Source organism: Armigeres subalbatus, chromosome 1, assembly GCF_024139115.2.
Source record: "Armigeres subalbatus isolate Guangzhou_Male chromosome 1, GZ_Asu_2, whole genome shotgun sequence".
Classification (NCBI taxonomy): Eukaryota; Metazoa; Arthropoda; class Insecta; order Diptera; family Culicidae; genus Armigeres; species Armigeres subalbatus.
The window spans coordinates 7,597,249-7,624,050 of NC_085139.1; the positions used below are offsets into that span (position 1 = coordinate 7,597,249).

A 26,802-nucleotide genomic window follows, 5' to 3' on the forward strand; every position below is an offset into this window, starting at 1 on the left:
GATTGGATTTCGATTATGGATTTCGATTTTATTAGATTTGAATTTAGTTTGAATTGGATTTCGATTGAACTTGGATTGGTTTTGGTTGGATTTGGATTGGATTCGAAGAGGATTTCGCTGAATTTTGATTCAGTTTGGATTTGGATTTGATTGAATTTTGATTTATTTGGATTTGATTTGCTTATGATTGGATTTCAATTGAATTCGAATTGGTTGATTTAGGAATTGGGATTGGGTTGAGTTGGATTTGCATTAAATTATGGATTAGATTCGGATTGAATCTTTTTTTGAATTTGGAATGGATTCGACCAGGATTTCGACTGGATTTTGATTCAGATTGTATTCGAATTTGATTGATTTAGATTTATTTAGATTAGATTTCAATTTAATTCGGATTTTTAGATTTTTAATATTGGATTGAATATGATTTGGATATGGGTTGGATTTAAATTTTGATTGGATTTGCATTGAATTCGGATTTGATTTAAAATGGATTAGGATTGGATATGGATTGGAATTGGTTTTGCTTCATTTTTTATTTAGATTAAATTAGAATTGGGTTGGGATTAGGTTTGGACAAAATTTAAAATAGGTTTGAAATGGATTTGGATTCGGATTGGATTTCGATTGGGTTTGGATTTGGTTTTAATTTGTGTCGGATCAAATTTGAATTGGATGTAGGTGATATAGAAATGGATCTGGATTTGACTTGAATTTAATTTGGACTGGGTTTGAATTTTTAATTACTTTATTTTAGAAATTTAGTGATTGCAACTGTATTTGGTTTGGATTGAGATAAACTGAGATCATAAAAATCTGGCATTTTATTATTCTTCTTTTTCGTCAATGGCTCTACATTCCAACTGGAACTTGGCCTGCTGTATCCGAAAACATCCTAGGGCCGGGCTAAGAATCGAACGCCATCTTCAGATTGGCAATCCTACACCTTTGCTCGAAAGGCTAACATGAGACCTGGCGCTTTCAAGAAAATTCAAAACATGCATGAGTGAATCAGTCTATTGACGATGCGATGTTAAAGTTGAACTGTTAAGGTTCATCTTTTTGCCAAATTTGTGAGGTTTCTGGCCTCCAGACCTAACTACGACAAGCGTTACAAGTGCTGGGGCTATTGGATTACAATTGTTATACTCTTATAATCCTAGTTAAGACATAACATAGGCAAGGCAGTTCGAGTCTATCAAACATCACTTTCTAATATTCAGCTTTTGAAATGAGCTATCGGCAAATGTTTCTTCTATTTAGTGTCTCATGTTTAATTACCGTAGTCATTGTCTGCTCCGTCTTGAAGATCGAAGATCGCATTTGTATCACCTATAGAAGAAAGATAACAACGTGACATGTTGTCATCAAGTAGATGTTTTCGATTTATTTAATCAGAGATCTAAAAACTTTGTTGAATTATTCAAATTTTCCCTTTCAATCTTCATACTACAATCCTGATCGTGACCGGTTATATGCACTTTTCTTCACCATATCTCCGATCACCGCAACAATCCAGTTCAAACTTGCTCAAACGCCTGCCGCACTGAGCCCTTTACACAATTATCGGCTAATGTTTGACACTGACCAATCCCAACGCCTCAGTATTATTATCCGCTGACCAGCTTGCTCGTTCAGATGGTGGACGGCGATGCCGCTGCTCCGTCCGTGTTGCGTTGCCTTGTCCGATAAAATACGGACAATTGCTATCCGAAGAAGGTGAGTTATTACCCATTTATTGTAATTTAGATCGATTTCAAGACCAGGCAGCGGCCCTCTCGATAAACTCATGCGGCTAGACATAGGTACATATAGCCTGGTCGCGTTCGCAAAAGGATCCGGTTAAACGCTCATGCAAGAGTAGGTGAATATTATAGGTTTCACAAAAATCATAAATCTAAAAAACAACATAATCTTCAAGGCTGTTTGGGTGTTGACTTTCCATAAAATATGATGAATTACGTGGCAGATCAATTCAACGCAACTTCACAGTCACTCCTAATTTGATTGGCACATTGTTGATATCAACAAAAGCTACCCTGGTAAAACCACGTTCTTAAAGGTTGCTTCTCATGAGATGGAAACGAGCCACTTGTTGGTCAATAATGAGCATTCAAATGCCATAGGCTTACACGGTACACGGGCTTTACAGCACACAATTCGAAAAAGATCGATCTGACACGCGATCGTACGATGCAATACGTGAAACGAAATTGACAGGCGAATCGCCTACCTTTTTTCATGCATTCATGAATGGTTTTGGTTTTCGAAGATGCTTTCCTATTGAACAAAGACGTGGATAGTCTTTTTTCAAAAATTCGGAACAATTATTACAAACTTGATCAAGTAATTACATTTTTGAATAAGTATAACAAACAGTTCTCCGTGGATCACTCAATCGCGGAGGTCGTCGCCTCTGCCACTCACCTGTGCACTTGGTTGGTGCAGAATGGGATCGATACGCTTGGCGCCCTACGCGAAACACATAGACCACATACCAATTCTCCTCTTTGTTCCATCACGACCAACGACGATTGGAATGGATGTGGATTTGGATTAATGAGATTGGTGCAGGATAGAGTTTCCTGTCGGCAGCACACCCTGCGCAGCTAGCCGCTGGCTGCTTCGGCGATGGCGTGGATTAGCACGAGAACAGTAGGAGTGTCAGACTTAGAACGGACGAAGTGGGAAAGGCGATATAAGCCTATTGATTTTGTGCAACCGCAGCTGCTCTTTCGTACTTATATGTTCGCTCAATGCTTTATGATAGTTCACGCGAATTCTGGTGTCGATTCGAGCTAACAAGAAATGCAAATATGTATTTTCATTACCTATTTTGTTATAATATAATGATTCATTATAGTGTGAGATTTTTGATTTTTTTTTTTGGACCGCCACTTCCCCCACACCAAGAAACTCGCACATAGAGCTTCCTGGAAATGGACGCATCTAATATTTTAAACAAACAAAGAAGACTAACAAAAAATACAAATCAATTAAAATGCTAAGGTATGTGTGATGAGCAATTACAGCTATAAGTTTATCAGGGTGTACCTAGTGGTTCCTTTTGAGAGATTCCTATTAGAGTAGCGAAAAATGAAAATAAGCCGATATAGTGTAGAAAACCCAGATTAATCCACCTACAGTGAGATTTTGACCCTTCCTTTTAGTTATCAGGATTTTTTTCCAGACTCCAGTATTTAAGCCGAGATAAAACTACTCAGCTTCCCACGGTGATTTACCGTTGCCTACTCAAAGGCGGATGTCATGGGTTGAATAACAACTTAACGAATGATAACGTACTGTGCTTCATGCTGCCTATCTATAAGGTGCTCGTCGGATTGAATAACTATTGTGACATGGTTAGTAACTATCGTAACGGTGGTTTAATATATTGTACTCGTAATTTCCAGAGACCTCGATATTAATTAATCCAGAACTAACTAAATCAGTCATTGATCTGAGCGAAACTCAATAGCGTTCAATAATAACATATATTTCGCCTTATGGATGCCTAATTTGGTAAAACTAAACTTGTTCAATACCTTAAAAATGAGCGAGATTTTTATGGTAGTAAATTTCAGAATTTGCACACATACGCACACATACATGCATGCATACAAGTGATCTATTAGTGTCTCAAAACATGCTCACCTTTTGCTATCTAGCTCCCACTGAAGAAATTTTTGAAATCCCTTTCAATTTTTACGTTTTTTGCTTTTCTGAGAAGATTTTCTTATACATGCCTCTATATGTTCCTAAATTAAAATCATTTGTTTCTTTGAAACAAATCAGAAAAATAGGCATAATTCCATGTCATATTATTTGTTATAATTATATTTTCAATGTCAAAGTGTATTTGTTTAAAATACCATACATTTTATTTAATAATTCACGAGATTTCTTGATAGATCAATACGTAACACACCTGCGTAACGCATACAAAGTGAAATTATAGACACTTCCGAAGGAAGGGTCAAAAATTAAAAAAAAGAGTGTATTTTCATATTTATGACTGGCAAGTTATAACAAGAAATCATTTATTTTTGATTTGAAATATAGTTTTAATTTGTTTTTGAATAAGAGACGACTATTTATGTTTTTCAAATATTCTGGTAGTAAATTATATGAAGATGGACCGTAGAAAGAGATAAGCATGTGACCCAGACAAGTTAATGCTCTCGAACATATTGTCAGTTTCGCTGGTAACAAAACGCGCCGATCACTTTTTAAGCACCTTTAAAATCGTCGCCAATATCATTATTTTCAATCTGTGGTAGTTCAAAGCCAAATTATGAAAATATGCATGAAAAATAGTACTAAATTTCGGGAAATAATGTGATTATTGAAATCAAACAATTTTGTTCACAGTTGATCTGACAGATCTTATGGCCATTTTTACTGGCGACGATTTCGGCGACGATTTGCTTTGTGACGATTTCAAATCGTCGCGGCCGATAAGGTGGGAAATTGATAATAATAAAGCTCAAAATAATTTTCTTATCAATAATAAATTATTTGCGGATCTAGTATTATGCACGTGATTCATAGTAGTAAGCGTGATATTGTAGTGCAAATTTTGATCTCAAATACACAAATACACAAATAAACAAGTATGTAACTTGCATAATCCGCGAAGTGAAAGGATACTATGATAACCGTTTGTATAGAGTTGACTGGTAGGATATAATTGCGGCAGTTGAATTATAATTTCAGGCATCTCTTCTGTAGGACTTGTAGTTTTCTTATATTGGACTTGCTAGCATGACCCCATACGATTATAAGGTATTGTAAAAGGGAGTGAATACAGCCATAATAATAACTGAAAAGTGCACGTTGTGGCACAAATTTTCTAACACGATACATAAGACCACACAAAGCCGATATTCTTTTTCGAATTTGCTGTATATCCCGGGCAGAAGCTATGAACAGAATAACAAAACATGATATGGACTTGATTGATATAAGAGATAAAAGAACAGGCAACAATATCAAAAATTTGCACCGAAATATCATTTAAATATCAAGATATGCTATGGATAAGAACAAACTAATGGCACATGTTATTGATCACTTCTTACAAATAGCATAGCTTGATCTTTTTATGATATTTCAGTGCAAAATATTGATATTATCGTCTGATCTTTTATCTCTTATATCAATCACTTCCATATCTCATTTTGATATCTTATCAACATTTGATATTATTGAGCTATTTTCGTCTACTCGGGATGGCTGTTGCAAGAGAATATAGGGTCCAATATCAAACCTAGATATTTGAAGTGCGAAGTTTGAACCTTCTCGATCACCTGAATCCCTACGCATGGATCATTGTGTGGATATTTTTTTTCCTCGGAGAATAAATAACATGTATTTTGTTTTAGACAAATTCAATGAAAGAAGATTGGTATCAAAATATTTCATAAGCAAGTTCATATCACTTGTTACATGTTGTATGATGGACGAAGCATCAGCATCTGGGTAGAAAAGTTCTATGTCGTCAGATGTCGTCAAATAATTTCGGTATTCTTTTTAATCGTAGATTTCCAATATCATTGATATAAATCAAGAATAGAAGAGCCCCGATGTTGCTCCCTTGTGGAACCCCAATATCGATAGACCTTGAGGTACTTCGGGCATCGTTCAGAACTACAAACTGTTTCCTGTCGTTTAAATAGCTTCGAATGATATCAGTAGCTAGGCCACGTATACCATAGCTAATGTGACCAGCATGCGTCCTGCGAAACGCGGGACGACTGTCTGGACTGCGTCACTGGCTTGAAAATAGATTCTCCAAAAGTACATTTCGCATAGAATCTGCCCAAAAAAAATTGGAAAAATATTTGTAAGGCTGTATGACGTCTGATCACATTAACCATAGCACTCCAGTTTCTGCAAAAGAATATTGTGGTTCAACGTGTCAAACGCCTTTTTGAGGTCAATAAAGAGACCTCCAAGTTCTCTCCTTAGCCGTGCGGTAAGATGCGCAGCTACAAAGCAAGACCATGCTGAGAATGGCTGGGTTTGATTCTCGGTGCCAGTCTAGGCAATTTTCGGATTGGAAATTGTCTCAACTTCCTTGGGCATAAAAGTATCGTCGTGTAAGCCTCATGATATACGAATGCAGAAATGGTAACTTGGCTTAGAAACCTTGTCATCTCCCCGCCCGAGGAAAGGGGGGAGTCGCATGAGACGAAGACAAAATAGGTGGAAAGAAGATGTACTGATACTGGTCCCATTGACCCACTTACCAATTCTGCCTACAAACCTGGTTCGAAATAAGTACAGCGAAACCAACAAAAAAGAAGACGAATCGAGTCATCGTGTTCCAAAGCAAAAGTATAAATTTTACATGCAAAACTGTAGGTGATGTTTATTAAAGTGTTACTTATATCCTAAGTGTACTTACATTCTAAGTTTTAGTACTTATCCTACTGTATGGTGTCCGTGTCGTGCGTGTATCCCACGTAGACTGCTAGAATTGGCCCGGAACAGAAAGTCCATGACTACTGGCGGGAAGCCAGCAACTCCGAGATCCAGTAATTCAGTGGCCATGGTGGGATGCTACGTCACCACACCACCAGAGCGATGAATGTCACCGCCATGCAGAATTTTGGATAGAAAAGACGGGCCTGTATGAGAACAGCATTGAATGATCACTTCAGCGCTCCAGTCGAATACATTTCGGAAACTATTTAGATATTTATCTTCCTTGCTTACCGATCTCACGTAATCACTATTGCTCTACTCTGCCATCGCTACATGCATCGTCATGCATTCATTTGAAAGCTGAGGGTTTGAGGCTGTAGGTTCAAATTTAATTAAATCTATATCCACTGAAATTATCACCACTCTTTACCTCCTGCACAGCCTATCTCAACTCACCCTCTACCGCACCACTATGATCACTGTATTATAGGTTAGGTAGCACTACAAATTGATTACTGCTAGTCAGGCAAAGAGCACAGAAAACGGTATTGCCTGCTTGAGATTTAACTAGCAACTGATCTGATCAAAGTTCCGTTCGGGATATAACGTTGTTCCTAGTTGTAGTGGTCAGTGGTCATTCTCTTATCTCTTAGTTTTATCAGATAAGGAGAGCCAGAGGCGCATCCACGTTCCGAGTCGTGGGTAGGACAAATGGAAAATACTGATTTGGGCTACAGTCTAGTATTAGCGGAGCGTATAAATTCGCAGGTGTTACAAACCTACTCCAGAAGCATTTTGATTTTATGCTTGTTTTTGTGAAGGTCATGGAAAGCATATTATGGTTTTGGAGATCCTTATTAAATTAAAAATGTTACTTGGGTGGACTATTGAATGGAAGTAGCATCACTTCCATCCGTTTACACAAATAATGATTTTATTTGGGACATCTATACTTAGAAAGGAGCTACGTCCTCTTATCGGTGCCACAGAAGGTTATGGAACAGTCAGTCAGTTATGGAACAGTCAGGTATAACGGTAGGAATAGTTTTGGTAAATCGTGAAACACAAAAAGAATTAAGAAATACAGAATAGGAAAAGGTAAAGGCTGCGGTCGAGCTCATGACCTCCTGCTTGTACACAGATAAAAATATGTTGCGATTTTAAATGTATTTTCATGCACATATTTGGAGCATGCAAATAAACGCAATATTCAATTCATCTTACTGTTCTGTTAAATCAAAATAAACTTAAACGGTGCTTGCTAGTAAAATACAGTCAAATTTAATTGAATATTGAATGTTAATTCGCTCAATGGGTTCAGCTGCAATTTTACACGTAATTGAATATTCAAAACTATTTGCTGTGTAGGCAGAAATGATATCCACTAGACCACTGAGCTTGTCTACGAATTGGGCAACAATTCTGGTAATGAGAAATCGATGCACAATGCACATTCTAACTATACTTAATACTACCACTGAAAGCATAACTGTTCCATGTTGATATGAAATCCATTTCGCTATGGGAAAGTTATGTTTTCCATTTAATCAATTTTAAAAATAATCAAGGCTTGAAAAATCCTTACCTACAGAATATTTATATAATTTGAAAAAAAAATCCTCGATTTTTAGCGTTAGCGTTAGCGTTAGCGTTGTTACGGTATACTTCGTAGATTGGACACTAGTGATACTCATGTTTCTTATGGAATCCTTATCCAGATTGCTATCGGAAATCAAGGTGGGGAGTTACCCTTGATTCCAATCTAAGATAACAATGGCATAAGCATGAGGATTACTACTCCCGGCCACGCCCATCTTTACCGTAACTAGGGATAGGAAAGGAAATGTTGATGTAGAACTTACTTAACGAGAGGCCCCCGACTTGGCGACGCCCTCATAAGTTCTACAGAGTCGGTGGTTTGGTAGGGTAAGGTAGGTCATGGAGGTTTGCCTCAAGCTGGCAATTCGACCCACAGACTATGTTGTTTACCTGTTTTATTTAAACTCTTGCCAGCCGGCTGTCGAAAGAGTATGCTAATATCAATTTTATTTACAGTTTATTCTTTAAATTATTTACAGACGATTTCTTAACCTCAATCTATCAACAAATATCCGTTGAACAAATTTAAATTTACCAAATTTGTACTTTCTGCTCAGTGAGCAAAACGATTCTTCTAGGTTCATCGAATACAAAAATCAAACCATGCCTTTTTAAAGATAATTATACTAAACTTTTACAAAGTTTTATTTCAAGTATTTTCGCGATTTCTGATATAAAATTCAATAGCAAACAATCAAACAAAATTAAAATATTCTAGCTAAATTTTACTATTTTGGTCGAGCATGGGTCAGCCGCCTGACACCCGCGTTGAAAAAATATGTTCCATGCTTGCCCCCACATAAAATAATAACGTGTGCTAATCACTAATGATACTAAAAGATTTAAATGAAATTAGGCATTGTTCCCGCTTATCATTTTAGCACCGCCAGGGGAACTTGGCCAGTACCCACTGCACTTTTCTTTCCCTTTCCACAAACAATTACCATCATTTGTGATATTTCAACGGAATTTTATTGGGAATTCTGAAAAGGCAGACAATCAATGCAGTTAGATTGCCAGGTAATACGTGCACATCGTAGCACTGGTGATGCATCACAATCGTATATATACAGGAGTATATGCACTATATGATGACATTGACCGGAAGATTAGATAAGCATTTCCCCCCCAAAAAAATCCTCGATTTTTAGGACAAATATTGTTTTTCTATTATCGATTATCAAATATCTCCTTACAAGCTTCAAAAAGAAGTTAGGAGTCACAGAAATTTGAAAACATACTCAATGGTTTTAATAAAGTATTGCTTACTGCTAGCATTTCCTATTATAGAAAATGTTATGGATCTAGCGATACAAATCAAACCACCAAAAATCACATGATTGCCAAAGAATCTGTTTTGGGAGCTCAGAAACCCTTACGGATAAGATTTTGAGCGGACTTCGGTATGTTTCTGGCTTCTCAAATTTCAATAGATCTACTAACGTTTGAAGAAAAGTTTTTCCGTGGGCTTCTAATAATCGTGCTATATCATAACTTCTAAATAAATATTTATATATTCTAAGAAGTAAAGTTTAGACATCTTTGAGAGCTTTATGGATTATAAAGTGCCTGAAGTCCTGAAGAACAATCAGTCTTTTTCTTCAGGATCTCAAAAGCATCTATGATTATTGTTTGGACTCTGTTAAACTTTAAAATAACATTCTGCTAACAAAAAATTTCTTACCATCGAATAACTTCATATGTTCTTACTGTAATCATGGGTAGGACAATGCTTTGACTGTCCCACCCAGAAAAATTCATGCGTAGGACATGTCCTACTTGTCCCACCCACTCCCGGCGCCACTGAGGAGAGCAATGGCTGTTTCACAAGAGAAAGCTGGCAATTGGAGATGATCTACCACATGGCATACAGTTTAATCGACTAACCGGTGGCATGTATATATGTTTGATCTGCAGATATATGGATCAGCCCAGAATTCAGATTCTATCACACCGCAGCGTTTCATATGCGCTGGCACGATGATCTTGCCAAATAGGGTATATTGGCAGGTCATGGACTATGAAGAGTTGTGGATATGTTCTGTTGTCGTGTTGTTTAGTGGAGGTGGATTACAAAATTGTAAGAAAATTGACCCATACCTTCGTTCCGTACACTAGACTAGAAGCTCAAAAATTGCTTCCCCGGTACAAAACAAAATCAGTAGTAGTGCGCAGGTTACAACCTCGCAGTTGATAACTGTGGAAGTGCTAAATGAACACTAAGCTGCGAGGCGGCAATGTCCCATGTAATGTAATGGGGATGTAATGCCAATGAAGAAGAAGAAAGAGACCCCCAACAATACATTTCTGATCAATATTGTGGTGATCTACCACTACATTGTCTCAAAGCATCTACCCGTCAAGGTACATCAGCGCAGGCTTGTAAAATGTCATCTGCATGTCATTTGACTAATTTGTTCATAACTTTCTTTAGAAGCCAAATTTATTCCATAATTTTAGATGTACTCATAACGCTTTAGTAGGGCTATACTTTTGTCCAAGGGTACATTGCTCTAAATATATCATCTGAGGCTGGAGAGTGAAAACTGTCCAAAATGTCACGTGTCATTTGACATAATGTCATTTGAATGACATTTTGCCTCCCACGCCTCAGATTACATCTTTACATCAATGTCTTGTTAGACAAAGTTGTAGGCACATTTAAGAGCTATAAGTTCGTCATACATCATGAATTGATAGATACCTTCTGGAAAAAGTTCTGGGAAAATTATACAAACGAATGCAAATGACATTTTACAACACTGCAGGACAATGAAAACCAGGCAGCTCATCGATAGGTAAATAATTATGAATATTTACCTCTCGATAGTTACCTGATCATGTATATATATATAGTATGTAAGTAGATAATAAAAGTAGAGTTAAGGTAGAACCAAAGGCGATTGGTCACTCTCCCAGATATCACATTCCCAGAGGACGACGACTTCACTTCAATATTTAGCAACAGAAAATCTACAAGCTCAACAATTGCTGTTGTAGTACTACATCCTTTTTCTAAATCCGAATTGGTATTTATATAACACATCATGCCTATTTAGAAAATGCATGATTCTATTGACAAGTAGTTTCTCAAAGACTTTACTAAACACCGATAAAGTTGAGATAGGACGATAGTTACATACGTTCTGACATTTCCGATATATCGGAATATCGATTTATTTGTTTCGATATCCGATATTTTTGTATCGATATTTTGCTTTCAATATATCGGTCATATCGATAATTTTGCTTTCGATATCAATATATCGAATAAGAAAAAGACGGACTGAAACAAAATTATTATTTTATTTTATTTAAGAAGTACTGAGTGAAAAAGTTAAATATTTAAACATTCACGTTATTGAATAGATAAAAAAGAAAGTACTAATAAAATAATATGCTTCCCTTACCGTTACAAATATTATTTTCTACTACTGACTCCTTAGCCCTCATCAACATTTTGAGATCAAATTTTAGGTTTTGAGGGGAGAATTTAATGTTGTATGGAAAAAATAAAAAAATATTGAACTTTACCAAAACATTCTTGGGTTTGGCTATGCAATTTTATAAATTTACTCATTTCTTTTTTATTTTCTACTCTCATTATACAAAGACAAATATGCCAAAAGAAAGACCAAATTTTATTGCGGCCTTATCATCAGTTGGATCTGAAATGCCGTATTTTAATAAAAACATGATTTTCTCGGTAGCGTGGATGATATATTTAGATTGAGGTTGTGCTGCCATTATTGACAGTTTTGTCAACGCATCACCACCAAAAATGATGCAAAATCTCTCACGTCGTTGAACTTTAATTTCTCGCGCTAATTCAATTATATATGACATGATCCAGAATCATGTCAAAATCAAATTAAACCTAAAAGTGACAAATCGAAAATTAAATAATCTCATGAGATTTATAATAAGGTTATATGAAGGCTGGTGCTACACAGCAAGACCAATCTATTATTATTTATTCGATATCTATCAAAAGTTATCTTGCTCTACAAGCAGGGTTAAAATTATTGAACTATCACTTTTGAGTTAAATTTGATTACAATTTGCGAAACGGACCGAAGCTTCAAAAGAATAAGTAAGAAATTAGGATGAATTAATTCCTGTAGAAATGAAGAAGAATGTCGTGCAGACATTTTCAAGAATTTTATGTGGATATTTCTTTCGGAAAATTAGAAGGAAACCGAGTGTAAAATGAAGAGAAATTCCTGGGGAAATGAAAAGATTTTTCAGAAATATTTTGAAAATACTTTCGGGGACATTTTGTAAATGCATTCTGAAAAAAAAGATTTTCTGCTAAAAATAATTAGAATAATTATCCGTGAAAAAGAACATAATAATTACCCGTAAAACTACATTTTTTCGAAGAGTTTTCGTGGTGAATAAAAACAATTGTCAGTCATGCGAAATTTCAGCAAGTTCAGGAGATATTTTCTTTGATCCATCGGAATATAACAATATGGATTTTCTATTGTAAATTCTGAACAAAGAATGTTTTTGTTCAAAGAATTAATATTTTCCCTTATATGTTGCAAACAGATTTTAAGGAGAACTTTTTAAGGCAATTTGAAGAATTGTTAATGGATTTTCAGAAAATTTGTTAAAAATTCAATTAAATTTTTCAAAGAATTTCAGACGGATGGAAAAAAAGGGAATTCAGCGTCATGTCTTAAACGCCTTCGCTACCGGGTAAAACTACGACGAACTTCGACGTCGATGATTGTTGAGCCACCTCTAGCCGCAAGTGGGTTAAACTGTCAGGGATAAACTAATATACAAAAGTCATTTGTAATTACTTTTTAGGAGTGAAGGAGTAATAAAAGTGAAAACAAACACCAACAGCAAATATCTTTTAAATATTCGCATTTCTATAATATCATATGATTATCCGATATATCGATATTTTCATTCCAATATATCGGTGATATCGATACTATGATTCGATTATCGTATCGAATCAAATATCGATATTTTGAAGTATCGGAACGTCTCTTTACATGTATCACAAGCATCTCCAGATTTAAAAATATAACTCCAGCAGTTTTAAGGCAATCAGGGTATTTTCCCTGGTTTAGTATTTGATTGAAGAGTTGAGTTAAAACCCTACCGAATACATTCGCGTTAGTTTTGATGATACTTGCTGGAAAGTTATCGGGACCCCAGCTTTACTTAACGTTTAACTATTTTATAATTAAATTAACCTCAGCGACATCAGCTGGACGCAAGAAGATTGATTGTTCTAAACAAGATACGGTGCTCAAGAGGTTATAATTATTCGCTGGAACAGAAGCAGCTAAATTTGTACCTATGTTTGTAAAGAATTGGTAAAATATTTCGCATATTTCAAAATTGTTTGAGATTATGTGTCCTTCATGTTTTAGAACAATTTTCTCAACAGTTTTCTTTTTTCCCATGAAATCATTCAAATTTTTCTATAGATTCCAAAAGTTGCCTAAAATACTTATTTTTGCATGCTTTTTAGCACTATTTGTTTTATTGGCTCTCTCAAGTGATTATTGCTGGGATTATTTTTAACTTTTTTTTCTATAATTATTTTTCAATTTGATCCATTGCCACACATAATAATTTAACCATGGGTAATGCTTTACTTTAACTTTTACTTTCTCACGTTTAATTCTAGTACATTCGGCAACCATTCTATTAAAGTAGATGTTATTGTTTTGATTGTTTCGTCAACATTTTCATAGCAAGAAAAATTATTTAAAAAGGTAGTAAAAATATCGTTTAGTTTAGCTTTGCTTATGATTCTCTTTGTGAGTTCCACACACTCTTTTGAATTGCAAGTTTGAATTGATGAAACTATAATCAGACGATCACTAACTTCGGATATTAAAATAGTATCATTTCCAACACCCTCCTAGTTCTCTTTTCTCATGATAAAGTGATCTAAAACATTATTACTGCTAGGGCGAGTTACATGTGAGTATGAACAAATACAATCATAGGAGTCTAAAAGGCTTCTGTATCGTAGAACAACATTATTATTTATCATATTTATTGGAATGTTTATATCCCCTGCTATTTAAATTTGATTTGAACTTTGAGCTGATAACAGCGTTTCGAGTTCATCGTGGAATCTCGCAAACTCAAACGATGGAGGTCTGTATATATATCCACCACTACGCTTTCTCTTTGGCGGTGGGGTGCTTCTAGAAATGAAGTCTGTAGCATAACGGTTCACCAAGACTTTCAGTTCGTCCCTAGCTCTTACAATTTTTGTTTTAGAGTTCTCATTCTTTTTGATTAAATCATTCCCTCCCCTACTGGACCAAATATACCTAATCTTCAACTTTTCTTGATATCCTCTCATCCCGTTCAAAAACTCTAGCGATATAATGGAGTCAACTCATCACGTATTGAAACGGTTGTCGGTCTACCGTCGATTTGAAACGAATATAAAAACATATGTTTCCTTCAAAGCGTGATTAGTAGGATTTATTTCGTGTTTTAATTTAACAAAGGTCAAAAACCTAATATCTTATTTCCCTCCCTAAATAAAAATTTAGCTCTCCCCCAGGATTTGAAAAGGTTAGCAGTGATATCAATTTCTAACATACAGCATAATGAATTACTGAAATAGTTTGAAGATAAAAGAGTAATCTCCCATATTAACCCTTTCATAATGAAATAAGTGGAATACAAATGACCTTGTTTCTCATTTCTGAGAAAGCTTCCTGTGTGGCAGTAAAATTGCACTTGGTGATAATGATGAAAAAACAATAGGGGAGATTCAAATATGACGTCCACTACTTTTTGAGATTTTAAGACCCCTCCTTCTCCTTCTCTGTCTTGCTTTTTTGTATACTAAGTGTACACACTGTCACAAAATCTTTATCCCCCTCCCCCCTCAAAGAGTGAACATCATTTTTGAATGATCCCATATCTCATTGATTTGAAAGCATCAAAGTAAGCTTGATATGAACAAGAGCAGCAACCAAAATAGCAATCAAAATAATCATGGTACTTCCCCAGTAGTCAAAGACATGTGGTTAACCATTGTTACGGTTCATTTTATCTTAGGAGCGATTCAAATATAACGTCTACTACTTTTTGAAATTTCTGGACCTCCCTCCCCCTCTGTCACGCTTTTTTGTATATTGTCGGCGTAGCACCAACTTAGAATTCGGAAGTCGGGACTTCCGAACCGAACTTTCTTCCGAAGTTTTATCTGTCAAACTAATTGATGCGTTGTTTAGCGCATCTTTAGGCGAATTCAGCGCACTACTTCCGAAGTTAGGAAAGTTGCCTGTATCTGGAGAAAAATCCAACTTCGGTATAAAAATCGGTCTAATTTTTTTCCGGATAGACAATACCTAGTATATACACCCCATTCAATTTTTAAACGGGAGATGCGTTCCGTGTAGAAAAAGTTTTCAGTTCAAAATTTGAAAATGCGTGAAAAAAAAGTTTTATGATTTCTCGACAAATCAAGCAAAATGGAGCAACTTTGCAAAAATTTTGTAAGGGATTTTTTTACACGGCCGTGTAAAAAAAATCCGTGTAAAAACAGAATCGGGTGTATACGTACTTGATACTTGATGGGCTACAGCTCTTAGATGAACCTACGCCGAAGGAAGTATCCTTCTCCATTGGACTCGATCCTGGGCCAAACGCTTCCAGTCGCCCTGAACATTGAGCGCCCTTAGGTCCTCTTCAACTGCAAAAAGCCATCGTGTACGCGGTTTTCCACGAAGCCGGCGGCTTCTTCCGGGTTCTCTCTTTTTTTATTACCAGACTAAGGCCGGAGTGGCCTGTGCTGCACATAAAAGTCTTCTCCATTGAGCTCGGTCCGTGGCTGCACTTCGCCAACCACGCAGTCTGCCGAGGGTCCGCAAATCGTTCTCCACCTGATCGATCCACCTTGCCCGCTGTGCACCTCGCCTTCTTGTTCCCGTCGGATCGCTGTCGAGAACCATTTTCACCGGATTACTGTCCGACATTCTGGCTACGTGCCCGGCCCACCACAGTCTTTCGACTTTCGCGGTTTGAACGATGGATGGTTCTCCCAACAGCTGATGCAACTCGTGGTTCATTCCCAAGCAACACGACTTGTTTCTCAGTGAGTAACAACAACTGTGGTGTGACTTACTAAAGGTCTGAGTTATGCACAACGCGTCGTATTTGGAACTCCTTTGTGACACAAAAAGCGCAAGAGGTGGAGCCTATTTGCAACATCTTGAGGCTACAATGAAAATAAAAACATAGAAACCAACCAGGAATCGAACCATGGACCTTGAGATTTGTAACCCTTTACTATAACCATCACACCATCAATTCCATTTGGAGATTCTGCTACAAGTGCACTACATAAACAACAAAGTCATTTGTAACTTCAATGTACTTTATGCGGAACATGCAGGGGATTTTCAAAAATAAAATACTGCTCAGCTGAGCTGAAAGTGTTTTGCAACATATCGAAAACATTGTGGTAACAGCAATGAACCGAAGAATTATTAATACTGCAACTTATCTGTTTTGTTTCTGATATGAAACACATTGAATTCCAAACCACCCAAGCAGTCAGATGCGTGGCATATTGCAGCGCCACTTAAACGGAAATGAAACATTGTGTGTTTCTGAAACTGGAAAGTGTCTTTAATGTGACTCGATGTATTGCCAATGTCTTCAATGCAATTTATTTGGAACAAACAGCTATTTGAAAGATGTTGCGCGTGTTGCTTGGGTTCCCCTCCTCCACGTACCGTCCGGCATCTGCACCCCACCATAGATGGTACGCAGCACTTTCCTTTCGACCTCCTTCAACCTCCTTGATTTCTTCACCACCGATAGAAACTCGTGGTGGGTGGCTTACGTTGACCTCTCTTGTGCCTCTTCCTATCATGTACTTCGTCTTCGACGTGTTGATGACTAGGGTAAAACGTCCTATCGTTGTGGTATGCCCTAATGTTGCGGTAGTGTTAAAGTAGTCCATTCTGGATATAATACCATTGAAAACAATTGTGGGTGCGCTAAAACTCTTCGAATTAACGACTAGAACAGCTTTTGTTTGACAAAATTCCGTTCAAAATGATGAAAAATCAACATTTTTCGTTAAAAATTTGAATCCCTTGAACCTATTATTGCGGTAGTGCTAAGGTCCTATTGTTGCGGTATCGCTCTCCATAAGAATTACATGCAATACCGCAACAATAGGACTGACCTTCAAAAAATATCGCAACGATAGGCAACTGCGTCCTATTATTGCGGTAGTTTGTTTTTATTGTGATAAAAACAAAACAACATAAGTTCAGCACAATTCACGTAATATTTACGAAACTATAGTTAACGAGCATCCTATTCAACTACTACAATGTGGAATTCGACCAACAGGTAATTTTGAAGAATTTTTGTAATCAATTTTATTTTGAAACGGTGCTTAACCCCTCCATAATAGGTCGTTTTACCCTAGTCCAATCCGTTTAGCTACGCTTTTCAGTCTGATGTAGGCTTCCTCCATCCTCTCAAAGTTACGTGCTATGATATCAATGTCGTCGGCGAAACCAAATAACTGGAAGGACTTCGTGAAAATCGTACCACTCTCGTGTCAATCCCTGCCCTTCGTATTACTCCCTCCAAAGCGATGTTGAATAGCAGAAACTCGAACTACGCACATCGCCCGATCCATCGTCGCCTTGATCAATCGTATCAATTTATCCGGAAATCTGTTTTCATTAGCTGCCATCAGAGGCGCATCCACGTTCCAAATCATGGGTAGGACAAAGAGGGAAAATTAGGGCAAAAGCTCAGATGTTGATGTTTTTCGTGGAGTTGTTTCATTGACGGTGAAGATCTTAATCTACCAAAAACAAACTATGTACAAAAGCTGGGTGTACTTCAATCCATAACGTTGAGTAGACAGTTCTACGTGGTGTGTTACGGTGTAAGATCTACCATGGCCACGTTGTCAGCTATAGATTAATCTTGACCCAACGATTATCTTACTCAATATGCAACTCCGTGGTACTTAACACTTCATTCTTCTCTAAGTTACGGTGAAAATTCCATAGTAATCCTCATGATTTTGTGTTTTTTTTTCATTAGGTTGAAATCAAGGACTACATCCGCTTTGACCTCTGATAGCAATCTAGATAGAAATTGCAAAAGAACCATGAGTAATATTGATGTCCAATCTACGAAGTACACCGTAACTAGCTATGCTATGCATTGTTCATCTTGGAATGCTTCTGATTTCCGAAAATCTGACCAAGCTTTGAATAGAGTTTGCGGATCCCACCATTTTCTTTATTGGTCCTTTTAGATTGCTATAAAACTTTTTCTCGTTGGCTTTTAATAATCCATTTGAACGTGCTCTAAATGTGATCAACGAGAGAGAATTTTATGAATGTTGAATCAATCCTATTTTCAAATTCTCACAATTTCTGTTCAATCCCTCCTGGAAAACCTTTAGTCATCTTTGAACAGTCCTGGGATTTTTTTCTTTCATTTTTTTCATCCCTAGGCTGGCTCATCTCCGCGAATTCTGGGATTAAAAATTACTTCCTGGAGTCTTGAAGAACAATCAGCAGATTACTACTTCAGGTTCCCAGAAACCTTTAAGAATATTGTTTAAATTCTGTTTAGAAATCAAACCTATAAGACAGCTAGTATTGTAACTTAAAAAAAAATAACTTAATGATATGTTTTTACCAAAATTCATGGGTAGGACAATGCTTTGACTGTCCCATCCAGGAACATTCATTCGTAGGACATGGCCACTCCCAGCGCCACTGGCTGCCATAGCTGGTCCCGATCGATTGTGTCATATGCGGCTTTGAGGTCTATAATGATGTGTGGGCACGTTGTATTCGCGGCATTTCTGAAATACCTGACGTACGGCGAACACCTGGTCTGTGGTAGAGCGTTCACCCATAAATCCCGTCTGGTACTGCCCCACGAACTCTCTTGTAATTGGTATTAGTCGGCGGCATAAAATTTGGGAGAGTACCTTGTAGGCGGCGTTCAGCAATGTGATTGCGCGGTAGTTGCTACAATCCAGCTTATCGCCCTTTTTGTAGATGGGACACACGAAACCTTCCATCTACTCCTGCGGCAGAACCTCATCCTCCCAAACCTTGGTAATCACCCAGTGCAGCGCTCTAGCCAGTGCCTTACCAGTGTGTTTAAACAGCTCTCCTGGTAGTTGGTCAACTCCAGTGGCTTTATTGTTTTTCAGCCGGCCGATCTCCTCATGGATTTCTTGGATATTCGGATCCGGAAGTCGTATGTCCTGCGCGCATACTCCTAGGTTCATTACCATTTCGCCATCGTTGTCTGCCACATCACCATTCAGGTTCTCTTTGTAGTGCTGCCGCCACCTTTGGATCACCTCATGCTCGTTTGTAAGAACGTTCCCGTTTATGTCCTTACATAGGGCTGTAATATTTTTTAGGCACTTATCCTTAATCGATTTTCTTGCAACAAGTTGCATTCGACGCAGAATCCTGTCCCATTGTTTCCTATTGAAAAATGGCCAGATCGGACTATGGGCTCAGAAGTTATGACAAATACTTTTTTTTTCATACCAAAAACAGGCGCGTAAAAATTTCTCACTCATTTTTCAGGCATTTATCCTAAACCGATTTGCTCGCAACAAGTTGCTTTCTACGGAGAATCCTGTCCTATTGTTTCGTTATGGCCAAAATACTATTTTTATAACACACGAGAAAGGCTCCATCACCGCTAGGTGGATTAATCAGGGTTTTTATATTTAAAATTCATTATATGTAAAATGTGCATCGGTTCCTCAACACCAGAACTATTGCCTATCTCTAAATTTCCCTCATTTGTCCTACCCACGGCTTGGAACGTGGATGCGATTACGCTTTTTTTACGCCTTTGCTCGCAAGGTTAACTGGAGGCCCAGACTGTAGCTTGATACTGTTTGTAGTATTTGGAAAATGCCCTTCCGGAAGCTCCTTCAAGGGATTGGAACTGTCTTTATGATGGCCAATATCCCCAGAATTATATCCCTTATGACATTGTCTTGCAAAATACTGAAGTTTGATACCCATATTTCCATATTCCATCCCTATTATGGCCAATGTCCCCAGAATCATATCCGGGTCATTTTCCGCCTTCTCATCAATAGTGAATGAGTTTGTGAGAAGTTATCAAGCCGGCTTTGTTGGCGGCTACTCGACTACGGACCGAATATTTACTGTACGTCAAATCCTTCAAAAATGCCGTGAATATTAGGTCCCAACGCACCATCTATTAATCGATTTGAAGGCGGCATACGATAGCTGTAGTGACAGTCGGGGTATGATTTTCAACAGATCCAGTCAATTTATTTGTTTCGCGGATAATATGGAAATTGTTGGCCGAACATTTGAAAAGATGGCAGAACTGTACACCCACCTGAAACATGAGGCAACAACAGTTGGACTGGTGGCGAATACGTCGGAGACAAAGTACATGCTGATTGACAGAACCGAGCGCAACAGACTGGTAATCAAGACATGAGTTTTGAACCATGCTCGAGGAGGACTTGCAAGCAATCGGGAAATTCGAGATACGAGTACTTGGGTCCATCTTTGGCGGTGTGCAAGAGAACGGTATGTGGCGGCGAAGGATGAACCATGAGCTCGCCCAACTCTACGTACCAGAAGGTACCTAAAGCTGGAAGGGTAGGATAGGAAGGGCATGTTGGAAGAATGCCGGACAGCAACCTTGCAAAGATGGTGTTCACTTTCGCCTCGACAGGTACATTTTGATACTTTTTCCGCCTAGCCTTCCTAATTTTAGGTCTAGTTATGTTACAGCCGTCTCAAACAAGGTAATTATCAAGGAATACCAAAAAGGCGTTTGGCTCGGGGATCTTGAACTGCCTCGTAGATTGAACTAAATTTAGTTTCAAATTTAATTATTTTTATAATTCTCTATAAATTGCATGATTTCTTTCTACCAGGATACACAACTTTTACTTCAAAGACACTTTTCCTTCCAGTTTTGTGGTTATCTGTCCGATAATATATGACTCATTGGACCAAATCTGTCCATTCTCTTTTAGTGGAATTAGAATTTGCAAAATTGCACTAGGTTAAATCAAACGTTTTCTTCTGCCTTGTTCGAAGTAAAATGTATCATTCCTTCTCTTTTTACTTGAACCTTAGTGCGCCAGCCAGTTTAGTTTACTCTTGAACGCTGGCTGGCGCTCTTCGGACCTCGTCGAACGGGAGCCTTTTTCTTTTCCGATCCGATTTACATTTACGGACCGACCGATCAAGCCAACCGCGTCGCGAGTCGGTCGGTCGAGCCCTCCCTCGGAAAAACAAAAGAGCCCACTCGGTTGCACGCGTTCCGCAGTCTGCATTCAGACGCGAAACCGTACGGTCGCGTGATCTATATTTCGCGTGTTTCGAGGATTTGCCAGATAATCGCCATAGTACGCCTGACGTAACGCGCAGCCAGCCTAACTGAGTTCGGTGCTGATCCCGGTGGTTGTCAACTCGTACACGGATATCGTGTCATCGCCGCCGCTGCTGTACGGGATTTGAGGTGAATTGCGGCAGGCAAGTGGTTCGAACCGATTTGCTGCAATCAAGGTTCGCCTCTACGATCGTTGGTGAGATTTTTCCCAAATTGGCCACGGGGATCATTTGTGTGTATTGTTTAGCATGGGGGTATTTTCGATGTTGGAATAGAATTGGGTTCAACGGAGCGAAGAGTTTTCCATTGCGGTGCCGTTAACAAGATAAGCGTAGGGGTCCCAGAGCTATCGCTTCTAAACAAAGGGGGTTGGGACAATTTATGAAAATGTGACAACATGAGTGCAATTTAGTGGCAATTTAAATGATGATGTGTTGTTAAACGAAATTAAGTTTTCGTGAACTTGACAAAAAAAAGATTGTGAGGTACAATTACGGCTCGTGCTAATTGATTCGTCATCAGAGATGCGATCTGACCATCAAGGTAGGAATTCAATGTGGACAGGATAATAATGGTGGCAGACACGTTGATTGTGATATCCACAATGGATTTGGCCGGCTGGGTATGGCCAGTCATCGAAGTGGTTTGCCACAGCCAGCCATCAAGTTATCGAAGAGAAGAAGGCATGGGGAGGACATTCGCTAAAACACTACTGAGTGGTTATGGACTACTAGATTGGTTGTGACCCGATTACGACGACGACGTTGCGAAACCAGATTATAGAAACAGGCTTGATGGTCGAGTGGAGTTAACTTTTGTAATGGACATTTATCCCAGTGAAGCGGTTTGCTCCCCGGTTAGGTCGATCGATTGGTACGATTTTCTGCTTTCGAAAGCTGTCTAATTGCTTACAACTTAATTATGGGATTGGAAGAAAGGAAGGAGGAACCATCTTACAGAAACGCGGATTTTTGTTTTAAAATTCTTTGTTGTGTTGTGATTTCCAAACGATGTACAGGTATGTAGAATAGAATATATTTATTTGGTTAGAAAACTGGAAATAATGTCCACTATGCGAAATAAAACATGGCTCGAATAATTGCATTTTCAACTCACTAGCTGAGTTATGACATTTTTCGAAATTACCATTCGAGGTTTATGGTGAAAATGTCAGAAGCTCATTATATCGCCGATGCATGATTATTCAAATCGTTATTTTACTTTTAGCTTTTTTTATACACTTACCATGGATTTAAGCAGTTTTACATCTGCGTTGCTTACCCCAAGTGCTTATGGATTTCCATTTGGGGTTCAATGGTAATCCAATTAAAGGTTCAGAATGATAAAGCATGAAAGCTACCATTGCCGGTCACGCCCAACATCGTTACGAGGAAATGGAAGGAAATGATGATATGACATCTTCTTAACGAGAGGTCAGCGACTCGCCGACGCCCTCATGAATATCAATGAGCTGGATGATTGAAAGGGTATATAGTTTAGGAGTATCATTATAAGCAAATGATATTAAAATTGTGAAAAGACGTTGGAAGTGACTTTGCTAAAAAAATTGGTCACTTTGTTTTCTAGCTGATGATCTTCTTCGGATGGGGCGAATGGTTTCCTGGCTCTCTGAAACGAAAAAGAGTTAAAAAAAATTCAAAAATCCCTTGCCCTCATATGCTTTTTAAATTTGAATTTTATTTAATCATTTTGAATTAATTCTATGGGAGTTAAAAAAATTCAAAGAGTTAAAAAAAAAAGAGTTAAAAAAAATTCAAAAATCCCTTGCCCTCATATGCTTTTTTAATTTGAATTTTATTTAATCATTTTGAATTAATTCTATGGGGATGAAAATATGAAGAATTCGTAAAATGTCTACACGACGATAGAAATTTTACAAAAATATTGATCACTGTGAGTGTGAAATAACTATTCGATGATATCAAAGCTGTTTTGTAGAAATTCTCGATCAAAGTATTTGATTTTGATTAAAATTTCTTCAGTAGTTTTGTTACTAGTTTTTAAGCTTCCACGCATGCAACTTTTTTCAAATGTTTGGCGGAAACTGTTTAAAATTGCATCCTAGAATAATGAAAACTGGGTGGAGTACAATTATAGTATTTGATGTTATTATGTTTCTAACTCAAATTCTTGCCAGTCAGCTGTTGAAGATTTTACACTTTTATTCGTTCTTTTGCTAAATGCATTTTCATGATATTCTACTTTATACTATTGTGAAAGATTACTTGTGCACAACAGATGAATAAACAAAATTATCCCTCCAGGATCCTCTAACACACTAAACGAATCATTCAGTAAGGAGTTAATCATACTAAACTATCGCGACCAGAACAACCAAAGCTCCTCATCGGAGCTAATGCTGCCACCTCCGAACGACAATCTAAGTAGAGAGCAGTTCTACCCGCTCTCTGACTTGATCGTCATCGGGAACTGCTACCTCCGGCGACATTTCGACCAGCAGGGGGCGGTGCCACCCGTTTACTCGCTGCCTACCAATGCCTCCGAGGACACGGACCTACTCCTGTAGGTCCTCCGCCGCTCGGACCTATTCCTGTAGGTCCTGGTCCAGGAATGGGCACTACGCTATGGTAGTCTCCGCCCAGGTGCACGTTCCACCTTCGATGCGCTCCAACACATACGCCAAAAATTCAAAACAATTTTATGAATTTGTTTTTTTAATTAAATTCATTTTATTTGTTTTAGATTGATTGTTACAATGTTTTGACATTTTGAGTGTTCGCTCGATTTGGCCCTTCAGCTCTAGTTTTTATTTTAATCATTTATAAGTTATTATTTTGAGCTAAAATCAAATAGGGGAACGGTTTGACACTTCATCCCATAGCTCCTATTTCCATCCCATCAAAAACAAAGCAATGAAAAGGAATTCGGCTTGTTTCTTATTTTTGTGACTTTTTTCACCAGTGAGCACGCGTGTTAGCAAAAAGAAGCGACGAGATTGGCCCTGTATTTATTTGTTTTGCGATGAGATGAATATATGTTCAGTGAGATGGAAAACGGAACAGTTCCCCTATGTCATAATGACCTTAATGTGGCACTGGCTTTTATAAATTTGATAACCTAACTAATCCTACACTTATACTACTATTTACAAAATTTGATAACCTAACGTGGCGTTTGATAATCCCAAAGCGTTCGTCGAGTGTTTTCATCTCGGCCAGACGATGGACTTCAGAATTTCGAGTCCTGGGAGGGGTGTTCAAAATCATCCGTAGGAATTTGTTCTGTACTCGCTGGAGTTTCAGATGATGGGTATTGGCGCAGCTCTCTCAGACCAGCATGCCGTATTCGATCACAGAGAGGTTGATTTGCTTGTAGACAGCAAGCTTATTCTTCAGGGACAATGACGACCGGCGGTTGATCAAAGGGTACAGTAGTTTTAGCAAATCGCTACACTTTGTCGCCGTCTTGTCAACCTGTTGCCGGAAAATAAGCTTGCTGTCGAGGGTCAAGCCAAGGTAGTCAACAGTATCGGCCCATTCCACGGATGTGCCATTAGGGGGATTTTACTATTCCCAGGCAGAACAAATCTGGGGGATTTGGAGTTGGGGAAGATGATGGCCTGGGTCTTGGCGTTGATACAAATCTTCCAGCTGGTGAGGTAGCTTATCAAAACATCCAGGCCACGTTGGAGATTAGGCACAAGGGCTTTGATCACTCGTCCCTTATATCGATGTGTCATCTGCGAACAGTGTCAAAATGCCGTCTTCAAGAAGTTCTGGCATGTCGGTGGTAAACAGTCCCTGGGGGACGCCTGCGATGATGCCGTGCGCATCGGAAGTCGCTCCGCTGATTGTGACCCGGAATGTCCTTTCCGACAGATAGTTTTTGATAATCTTTACGAGGTAGCTGGGAAGATTGTAGCGTTGTAGTTTGTACACCAGTCCATCATGCCATACATTGTCAAATGCCTTCTCGACATCGAGCAACGCCATGGCGGAGGTTTTGGAGACAAACTTGTTCAAACTTGTCTGAGGATGTTAGTGACTCGGGTAAGTTGGTTCACAGTTGATCGACCGCGTCGGAATCCAAACTGTTCCTCGAGCATGATGTTGTTTTCATCGGCAAAATCAAGTAGACGGCAATGAATTGCCCTTTCAAATAGCTTTTGGGCGAGGAAGGGTCTTTCCCAGGTTTCCGGATGAGGATTACTTTTGTTGACTTCCAGGACGATGGGAAGTAACTAAGTCGAAGGCACTGGTTGAATAAAAAAACTGGACACTCAAATGCTTGAGCTCCAAGTTGAAGATGTTGTTGAAACCAAGGGTCTTCATATTTTTGGATGATTTGATATAGGCCGACAATTCACCAGTTGTTATCTCCAACTCCTCCGAGAAGTTATTGGGAATAAGATGAATGTTGTTTGCATGCTCACTAACAGCAGCTTCATGTGGACTTACGATGTTTTGCCCAAGATTATGAGAGCTGACGAAATGCCGACCTATCTCAGCAGTCGAGTTATCAAGCGATCCTTAGAGGCATTATTGTTTAGCACTCTAGCAGGATCAAGGGTGGAATGGACCGAGGCTTTGTTTTCAAATTTTTTGTCAACTTCCAAAACGGCTTAGCACAATTTGGGAGAGCGCGGATCTTGAAGGAAAAAATCATTATTTCTTAGGTCCACCACTCTAGATTTGATCATTTTGGTCATGTGATTGCAACGGGTTTTAAGTTCAGACAGCCCAGTACGTTGATACTGCTTGTGAACCACGTTGCGACGGCGAATGAGATTTTTGGTGAGAGTGTCGATGGTTAGAGAGGTGCTTACCTTACTAGCCGTTGGGACATGCTACTCTCTGGCCACCGAGATTGCCTCTGCGATGGCGCACAGCTGGCGATTGATACTTTCTGGCGTCTCTGGACGCACCTCGTAATCGATGGTGTTCTCGATGCACTGCTGGAACCGCTGCCAGTTTACTCGATGATAGTTTCTTCTGGAGAGTTGGTGTCGGTTGATCGAAGAGCCGATTTCGGCCACCACCGGATAATGATCGGAGCTCAGCTCCTGATAGACAACCGGCTGCAATATTTGGTTATCCATATCCATGTTCGTGATGAACAGATCGAGCGTCGAATGTACCCCGGATCTGCTCAACCGGGTGGGTGAGTCCGGGTTCAAGATGGTGTAATGGCCTTCTTCTAGATCGCTACTCCATATCATGCCGTTTCGATTGCTCCTTGAGTTTCCCCAGGCTTGATGTCTTGCATTCAGATCGCATCCATCGCCGCGGCGATAATGTACTGCCCTTTGGCGCCGCGTTAGTTTGACGATGTCTCTGCGGAGGGCGGCCGATGTCCCATCGGTCTCCTTGGCTTGCGTTGGGCAGTATG

General features: G+C 38.6%; 1 protein-coding gene and 1 long non-coding RNA gene across 4 annotated transcripts in view; both read right to left on the minus strand.

Moving 5' to 3' along the window:
- The window catches only part of LOC134220658 (major royal jelly protein 1), a 248,982-nt gene that overhangs the window by 189,289 nt on the left and 32,891 nt on the right, over positions 1-26,802 (minus strand). The window lies entirely within an intron of this gene.
- Positions 6,160-6,990, minus strand: LOC134208056 (uncharacterized). Its single transcript, XR_009978480.1, has 3 exons — positions 6,860-6,990; positions 6,721-6,803; positions 6,160-6,632 (listed from the first exon to the last, which is right to left on the minus strand). It is a non-coding gene; the product is annotated as an uncharacterized LOC134208056 (long non-coding RNA).